Raw genomic sequence first — 8,295 nt, 5'->3', positions numbered from 1 at the left:
CATCAGTGGCCCGAGATTCCGATTGTCACTGTCTCTGTTATTTCCTGCGTTTGTGTATCTGGGGCATAGCTAGTTGCCCAAGTCTTGTATGTTAAACAGCTGTTAATCAGATACCCTTTCAATGTGTACTTCTGAGGAAAAAAAAAAAGAAGAAGAAGGATGTCTGTGGATGGGGAACAGGACAAAAGGTAGAGATAGACTCTATGTAATTATTTGCTTGTTAAAAAAAAGAATTTAAAGAAATTACATTGTTTTTCCTAAATGTACCTCAGTATGGTCGGTGTGCTATTTTATCCAATAACTGACAACCTACCTGCTATGTGAAAAATCCAGAATAGCTTCCATTCTCCTACATGGATACAAATGTACATTTTCAAGAAGTGTAGAGTTTAATTCTTGTCTGTATCCTCTCTAGCTTGCTGGCTATTCTAATATATAAAAGGAATTGTCACACTACCAGTGGGAATGACAAGCTTTAATGTTGTAATTTGAGAGTCTGACCCCAGTCTGCCACATTCTGGATAACTGTCTAAAGTAATGGTCTACTGAATAAATAATGTTACTGTTATTATACTACCCCTATCTTTTTTAATATATACCATTATTTTCTTTGCTATATGCTGTTAGGTTCAATATACAGAATATTTCATTTTGGTTCAGCTGATATGTTAGATTTATAAAAATTATTATTCTCAGTCAGAAAAAAATGGAACATTTTTGTTTTCTTTCAGTCTTTATCAGTCATTCAGGTAGTCCTATGCATAAGGGAGAAAAAGCTCTAAAGGAAGAATCAATGTTTGAATGTGTCTATGTGTTTTCCTGGGTTTTATGGATTTTTTTTTTAATTTAATGAGCCTCAAATATTTTTCTATATTTATGTAAAACTCTGACTAGCAATACATCATCCTCTAAACATCTGAAGTATGGTAGGCTGTCTAAAACTCCAAATCACATATGGAGATGCTCAGTCATGGCATAGCTTATTAAGTTTTTAGGACCTAACCATGATAACAGCATGTTATGCTCAATTTGCATGGTTATATATTAATAAAATTAAAAGAATAACTAATAAGCTCCTTATTCTTAATTGTTTTTAGAAAAAGATGGCCAGGCTACTTTAAAATTTTTATATATTGTTTTTAATCATGAACTCTCTGGTTTTTTTGTTCTCACATAACCCTTTGAAAAGTACTAGCTCATTATTTACCACAAAACACAAGTGTTTCTTTTCCTAGTTCTCCCCTATTATATTTTCTGGTTCTTGTTTGAATGTTTTGGTCTGAAGTCACTTCTGAATGTTCTCAATGTCTTTTGAGCTCAAACATACCACCTCTTGGCAGCAGGAACTGGCTCACAAAACAGCAATTTCAGGTCTCCTGGTACTTACTGGATTGCTCTGATAATAAGCAGATATGTGAGCAGCAGTGATTAGGGGTGATATTTCTCCTGCAGCAAGACAGTGAGGCTTCCCCTTGCAGAGCTCATGTGCTGCCTGCATTGCTGTGTTCATTCCGGGTCAGGAGCTTAATGTGCCTGTACAAATGCAACAACACTGTTCCGCTCCTCAGCTTTTCTGGTGGGACAGAAGCTAAATTGTTTACAATTTTTCCTTTCCAAGCTAAAATTTTAAATAGTGCTTCTCTCTTGATGTATCTGGACACTGTGATCCATGGCCAGTGCTCTGCCCAGGGCAGTTGTGTTGCATAGAGGAATCTGGGGAGAACAACCATGATATCAATATTGAGGTGAAAGTGATTACATATTGTATCAGCTACCCTTCCTGAAGTTGACAAAACACTTAAAAATTGTCTTTCTATATGTGATGACCAGTTGTAGTTTATATATCTCTGTTTCTTTACTTGATAGTTTATTGAGATTTTTAGGTTCATTAAAAAAACTTTAACAGTTTTTCCTTTTTCATCCTGTAAATAGTCACAAAACTTCTGCTTCTCCCAATCCAAATGAACATCTAGCCTGTAGATGCAAATGTGTTGTTTATATTTAAACGTCAGCTAATACTTATCTTGCAGAAAGCATTTTGTAGAGTCACCGATTGCAGATTGTGGGTGATGCTAATGATACTTCATGAAGTATTTGATTAAGATGCAAATAGCCAGCCACAACATCTTTTCCAAGAATAAGATACACCCTGTATTTTAAAGGAGAACACACTTAGGTCTTAAAGAGAGGTGGTCTTATATAGCTTCCTCAGCTCTCTGAATTAGTTTCTGTAAAGAGAAATACTTTTGGTTCAGAGACTTGCAAAATATTCCAAAAGAAAAGTGTATCTTTTTTTGCACACTAAGTAGCTTTAGGGAAAATAGTTAGTTGGTAAAATGTTTTCATATTCTACTACCACTTAGTTCTTTGCATGTTGAAGTCTTCTAGTATTTCTTAAACCTTTAAAACAGTTTAATATTTCTTGAGATGTTTTTTGAGCATACAAATATTTATCATAACTTGGGAGATAGGTGGCTTTACTTATGAAATTCCTAATCCACCTTGGAATCTTACCTGTAAAGGTTAAGTAGAATATAAAACATTTTCTTTGAGCATTGAAATAAATACTTGTTTTAAAGGTGTGTAGGGCTTTTTCTTTTAAGGGCTGGTATTTTCTGTTTAGTTTATTGCAGAAATCTTATATGTTTTATTAAAAAGCAGAAGTAAGCAAACTTAGCTGAAATCTGCTGAACCAAAGTATTTTAGTTGGATAGACTTTAGTCAGCTTATTCATTCAGTAATAACTAAACAGTGAAGAGTGAAACAGGTTACCTTAAGCTGTCCAAGAAGACTCAGATGAGGGAGCAGTCAGTGGACAGAGAAATCAGTCAAAATTCAAATTAATCAAAAGTACACATTAGATGATGGTTTTTTAATTTTAATTTGAAGAAGGTTTTTGTCTGTTCCCTTGTTAGCATGTTACTTCTGCCAAAAACTCATGGGGAGCTCTACTGGAGAGGTGGTTAATACTAGTTTTTCTTTCTTAATAGACTAGGACTTATTATTCTTTTGCTGATCTTCAATGAGAAGACTCAGATTTTGGAAAGCATGGAAGCATTGGGAAACACATCCCTGAATTGTCATTGAGAGCTAACTGTCATTCAGCGTTGACTCTAAATTCCTTTCACCTAATGTCCAGTCAATCATATTTTCTTTTCGTTTCATACCGATGCTCTGAACATCATTCACAACTAAGATGGTTAAGTTCCTCACAATTTTTACAGATACGTACAGACAAATCTTCACACACCAAAAAAGAAGCTACCCTGACAAAAGTGAGTTATTGTTTTTTTTTAAAATACATTTTTTAAGACCTTTGTGTTTAACTGTGACAATCAAGACACTAATTTTGCAGAGTCTAGTTTAGAAAGGAAACATTGTTTGTTCTGTGCAGAGTGCAAGGTGGAGGTTTCCACAAATCAAGCGCACCAACTATTAAAACTTTTAATTTTTATACATTTTAACAACTAAAGGCATAAATATGCCTTGGCTACAAGTTACATAGTTCTCTTTTAATTAGCATTCTCTCTTCTAGTGGTTAATGAGTCTCTTGCTTCTCATGCTAATTAGTCTGCATGCTCAGTCTTTCTCTTCTTTTGAGTCTCTGAGTTTCTTGAGTCAGTGGTCGCTATCCCCCCCTGGCGGAGTTACTTTTTACCCAGTTGGAGCTGATTTCAGTACAACTGCTGAGTTGGCTTTATTAGTTTCTTCCTTATCTTGGGAGTTCTGACAAAAGTCCTTGTGGCTCGTAAATTCTACATTCTTTTTGTCTACTCTCAGTGGTACACTCTTCTTCCCAACCTTTTTTAACCTCCCTGTAGGTCTGAGATCATTGAAGCATGTCAAGTCTCAAACCTTAACAAGGCCAACAAGTAGTTTGTCTTTCTAACACCTGGACATCACTTAGAGCTTGCTTGTCAGGTGCTATCTGATTCACAGATTAAATCTCCTTTCTTGTTGATTAGGCTTAAAAGTATACAAAGATCAAACATCAAAGAACATCCTTTTTTAAGAGAATTTTTACATATTCCACATTTTGCAATAATAAGGCAGGACCTGGTTTCATAACCCCCTTCTCATTCATTGTAACTCTCTGGGCAAATTGTTAAATATTTCTGACTCTTAAGATGTTAGCCTCAAGAGGAGCCCATGCTAGAGCAGGTTTCCTGTTAGGACTTGTGACTCTGTGGGGAATCCACTCTGGGGCAGGCTGTTTGTGAAGAGCTGTACCCTGTGGGAAGAACTCACACCGGAGAAGTTTGTAGAGGACTGTCTCTTGTGTGAGGGTCCCCACGCTGGAGCAGGGGAAGGACTCCTTTGCCGTTGAGCAGCGGCAGAAACAACCTGTGATGAACTGACCGTAACCCCCATTTCCTGCCTGCCTGGGCCATCGAGCAGGGAGGAGCGGGGGCAGAGGGGGGGGAAGGGAGAGAATGTAGAACCCTGAAAAAGGATGGAAGGGTGGGGGGAAGGTGTTTTAAGATTATGTTTTACTTCTCATTATCCTCCTCCGATTTTGATTGGTAATAAATTCAATTAATGTCCCCAAATCGAGTTTGTTTTGCCCATGAAGGCGGTCGATGAGTGATCTCTCACGTTCTTTATCTCAACTCATGAGCTTTTTATTATATTTTCTTTCTTCCCCTATCCAGTTGTGGAGGGGAGCAATAAAGTGGCTTTGGAGGGTAAAAGTAAAAAGCAGGAAGGTATCAGGGGGTTGCGATATCTACATTTTGTTTGCCCCAATAAAGAGTCTGTGGGGGAAGAACCTGTGCACTGCTCTTATGAAGTTTGTGGATAGATGTAAGGGAAATATCAGATGAGCATACAGCAGCCAAGGAAGCATTATTGACTGGTGACAAATGAGTCTGAGTCTTGATTTGTGTATTTATTACCAATGTCTTCTTTTGTATTTATAGAGGAAGAAAATTTGTTCTTAAACCTCTCTATTATTTCTTCTCAAGTGCTGAGATGAGGTTAAATTCTCAACTCTGAAATGGCTAGACAAGTTGAAATCTTGATTGTTTTAATGATTATGATATATTCTGCACCTGAATTTAGCTGTGGTACACTTATATAAGGATTCTGTGTTTAATTTACTATACTCTATTCTATCGAGGAAGACCTTTTTTGGAGAACAGAAATAGTTTAGGTTGAGATGTTGTCTCATAAGTGTCATCTCATTGCAGAAATTTAGAGCTAAAACTCACTACCACAATCCATGATAATCCAGACTTCTCACATTCTGCAAATTGCCAAAGATATGAAAATGGCTAGACAAAAGATTAAAATAGCAGGAGATTACTTAATACCTTGAATACATTCTTTTATTGATCATTATCAAGGGAGAAGAGCCTTTATTATTTTTAAAAATACAAATAGTTACAAATGAAGAATTTTATTATGAAATAGATAGTTTTTTAACTAGAAGCCTGGGAAATTATGCCTATTAAGAGGTCTGTTTAGACAATTTTCCTTTCTCTAAGGTATGACTGTAATAGGAGAAGAAGGTTCTAATATATGGCTATAAGACCACAGTACTAGAACTATGCACTGGGGATCATCTCTGTGGCGTAATTTAAAAGGCAAATAGAAAAGTGCCAGTACCTGACACTGGTGTTTTTAATACATTAATAAGCTGGGTTTTTCACAGCTCTGTAATGCTGCATGATTTACCATGAAAAATAAAGTTACTGTATTTGTTTCAAGTTCTACATTTGTTGTGTTGATCTACATCTCATTTATAAACAGTCAGAAGTGAGCTTATCGTCATATCAAACTACTTATACCAAATTATTAGTTAGATGCTGTAGAGGACATAATATATCCTAGCTGACAGATCCCTTGCTAGGCTGCAGTTAGCTCATATGAAGACCTGAAGTCACCCTGTATCTCCATTATTTGAAAATTTTTAAAAAAGAACTTTTCCTCTATTTTTTTTTTTTGTTTTGATAATCTGAGAGATAACTATTCTATGAAATTCCAGCATTTTTTAACTGGTTAGCTACAGAGGCACTCTCAGTTGTCTAGAGAATTATTTAATGATGCTCTGTTCGTTCACAGGCGTTGACGAGGACAGCACGTAGAATACGACTACTTTGTCCTAGAAGCAATGTACTGAACACTGAGCATAATGGCTTGGGAGAAGGAATGCTAGTAGCTAAAAATTTCTTCAATTCAGTGAATTTTTGTTAGTAGTCTTGTCAAAGGTTAGAGTGGGAGAGGGCTCAGGTGTAGAAATTCTGTAAATCAACTGTGGTTGATTAAAACAGCAGAGGGTAAGTGACCTTTTTTAATGACATGTAGTATTTATACTGCCTTTAGGAGACCACTCTGTTTGCCAAGTTTACTCATTTAAAATAATCTTTGGGTAATTTCACCAGTGAATGTTTTCATAATTCAAATTTTAGCTCTGAAAGCCCAGTTTACTATAGTGCTCATCCTTTGCTCAGTCATAGGTGTTATGGCTGTGCAGACTATGACTGTTAATCAGATCAAACTTGAGTTGAACCCCAATCCTTGTGCTTATGGCATGATGTTTATTTCTGTCAGTAACTGATATTTTTCTCATAGTTGTTCAAAATTTATTGATAGATTTCCAAATTATTAATTGGGAAGTGTTATGTATTTGACTTTACATAGAATAGAACAGTATTTGTGACATTTTTGTTGCCCTGTCATGGAAACTCTGGAGGTGAATACTGGGCCTCCTTCCTGAGGTCCCCCATATTGCTGGAATATAACAAGTATTATTGTAAAAATAGAAATAAAAATTAACCTTTTTTGATGTCCAAATTCCCCCAAAGCCTCAAACCTTCAAAATGTTAAAATCACTTTTCTCTGTAGTTCCTTTGATTCTGATCCCTGTAGACTTAATTTTCATTTCAATGATCCTGATTAAATATGTGGAAGCCTCGCAATTACTGCTTTCCACTTCTCTCAGACTTCTCAAGCATACTTATATTTTAGTTGTTATATAAACAAGAATATCCAAAATTACTTCATCTGGATTAAATACTTTTGAAAAATTACAGTTATGGCCATGGGGACTCGACCTGTTGTTTGGTTTTGTTCTGTTTTTTTTTTATGGAATAAGGTAGATCGAGGAGTGGCAGTATAAATTTCTTCATGCCATGCTGTCACTTTGATTTAATTGCACACTGTGGGGTCTGAGTAAGCAGAACATATTCTGAAGTCTGAGTCTTTATATTGTCTCAGAGGGCTGCAAATGTGGTTACTTGTAATGACTGAGGTGGTGCCTGTAGTGATACGACTACCCTCTCTAAGTTATAAAAAGGAAAAATACCATTTCATTTCATTAATTTAATTTAATTTAATTTCATTTTATTTCTTCATATCAGTCACCATTAGTCTACTGGTGAACTGAGGCAAAGCCATGCACAGAGAAAGATTGTTTCCCTCATCCTTGTTCTCTGGGGGACAACCCTGTTAGGGAAGCTTAGTTTCTTGTCCACATTCTGGCACTGGTCAAAATTGTCTCATTTCCCTCTCTCAGCTTCCCAAGCTAAATGTATGAAAAATGATGTTGAATTTCTTTGCAGAGTATCTTGAGCACTGTTTTTGGAAGAGATGTGGGCATTACTACTCATTGATTTTCTGGATTATTGTTAGCTGTTGTTGTTTCTTGGCTTATAACAAATTAAAACTAAAGTTTGGAATTTAGTTCTCCACTGAAGCAGAGTTGCAAGTGAAAATTACAGAAAATTACCACTAGATGGAGTCAATGATTTTCTAAATTATTCTTCATAGCTTGATATAATAGAGCTGCAAAATGATTATGATCACTGAGTTAAGTGGAACATAATAATTTAGGTAGCTCCCCTGTATCTTGTTATAATTGCATTATCTGTTCTTTAAGCTTTAAAATTCTATGATTTTTCACCTCATCTAAAAGGATTTTTTACAATTTGATGCTGAAGAGAAATATTTGAATAGAATTCTTTATCAGACTTACAACATCCTGTATTAGTGCTCACTTTCCCTATTCATGTATCCAAGTTGTTCTTATGATTCTCTTTCAAAGGGTAAGTTCAATTCTAATGTTTTCATCCTTTTCATTAATTAGAAATTGATAAATAGGGTGAATTGCCAGACTTATAGTTTTTAGTTCATGTTTAAATAAAAATACTGTTATGCACTCTTCTGAAAAGCAACTTGGATGTCATCAACAATCATAAAATCCCAGTTGTTACAAGTAAATTGTGCTAAATTTACAAGTACAAAGATTCCTCTGTCAGGATCTGCAAAGTTCACCTTAGATCAGGATTATTGTAA

Source organism: Neopelma chrysocephalum, unplaced genomic scaffold, assembly GCF_003984885.1.
Source record: "Neopelma chrysocephalum unplaced genomic scaffold, ASM398488v2 Primary Assembly neopelma1_24, whole genome shotgun sequence".
NCBI lineage: Eukaryota > Metazoa > Chordata > Aves > Passeriformes > Pipridae > Neopelma > Neopelma chrysocephalum.
The sequence above is the reverse complement of the archived record's forward strand: the minus strand, read 5'-3'. Positions refer to the sequence as shown.